Source organism: Odontomachus brunneus, unplaced genomic scaffold (genome assembly GCF_010583005.1).
Source record: "Odontomachus brunneus isolate Ranch 3 - 2012 unplaced genomic scaffold, Obru_v1 Obru_scaffold_490, whole genome shotgun sequence".
In the NCBI taxonomy this organism is placed as follows: Eukaryota; Metazoa; Arthropoda; class Insecta; order Hymenoptera; family Formicidae; genus Odontomachus; species Odontomachus brunneus.
Window position 1 is genome coordinate 15,983 of NW_022639940.1, and position 1,536 is coordinate 17,518.

Genomic DNA, 1,536 nt, shown 5'->3' on the forward strand with positions numbered 1-1,536 from the left:
TCATTCCCGCTCAAGGAGCCGACAACAGACGGGGGCCCCTGAACGACCGCGCCGTCCCAGTCGATCTCCGGGAGCGGCGTCGGAAGGCACCAGCCGGAGCGGGCCGACAAGGGATGCGGACCGATGCTGGAACTGCAGATCCGGCGGACACCGCTACTCCACGTGCCCCCTGCCAAAGGACCGCCCGTGCTGCTACGGATGCGGTCGAGTAGGACGAACGATGCGGGAGTGCCCGACCTGCCGGGAAGATTGGAGGGACTTAGGGCCTTATCGCCCGGACCTGGGCCACATGGGCAAGCGGGGGGGTTTTCGCGATGAACACCCCTAACGGCGAAACCCCCAGGCCCCTCTCCAGGATGACGCCACCTGTCCCTTCCCCTTGGAGGCATCGGACCGCGGTTGCCGAAAATTAGTGACAACATTGTTTTTTTTATTTTTTTCGTCATTGGCGCCTTGTTTTTTTTGCTGTTTTTGTGTGCCCTCGTTATATTTTTGTTAGGATGCCGAAGCTATCGCCTAGGTGTCCCGGGCCGGATAGTACCGATGTACAATAGGTTGCCGTCCAGTACCGACGAGCCGAGGAATAAAGGGACAGTACTCTAGTCACGTCACGCTGTTACAGTGTTTCCTGGCGCCCACCCAACCCCGCGAACCCCGCAGGCAGCGCGAGGGCGCGAAAATCGGCTGAACGACGGGGTTGAGGGCGGCGAGCTGCCTCGACCTTCTCGGTCCTCCCCAGGGAGGGGGGGATGTGACGTGGCGATTTCGCCGTCACCAAGATCAGCGGGGAGACAAGGAGAGCTGTGCTCGCGCCCCCTTCTTCCGCGGGAAGGGCGGCTGCGAGGAAATTGGTCTCGCACGCTTTTTACGTGCGAGATCGCGTACTATAATTTTTTATTTGTTATTTTTGTTGTCAATTGTGTGCTCGGCGGCGACGAGAGAGACGAGGTGCCCGCTCGAAGCGAGGCGACGGCGGACCTGCAGAGGACGACCAATCGAGCGGGGCAGGATCCACCCCTCGCTACCACAAGCGAGGGGGCCCCGACCAGATTGCAGCGGGGCGCCAGGAAGGGCTGACCGTAAGGACAGCCAGACCGACCAGATCCCGGGGGACGCCCTGGGATACCTCAAGCTTTTGGCAGCCACCTGAGCGCCCACGCTAAATAGAGCTGCCGTCAGAGACAGGATGCCGTCGACATAGAATCGGAGAATTCGGCGGTGTCGCGCGGGCCCTGTAAGGCGCCCGCGCTAGAGCCGTACGTCCCGCAGGACCAATGAGACCTAGCTGCGATCGGCGGCTGATACCGCGAGTTAAGGAGCCTCGCGCTCGCGGAAGGACTCGTCACTGTGCGGCTAGCGAGCGAAGCGTGCGCTGGAAAAATTCACGGGCGAGCGAGCGACGAACAACCAGCGAGCGAACGAGACCGCAAGCGAGCGAACGAGCGGACAAGCGAGAGAGCGGACCTGGACGAGGGGCGAGCCCAGCAGGGAATTTTTGGTGAGCCGTCTTACCTCTGTCGTTCAGCCCGAGCGTGG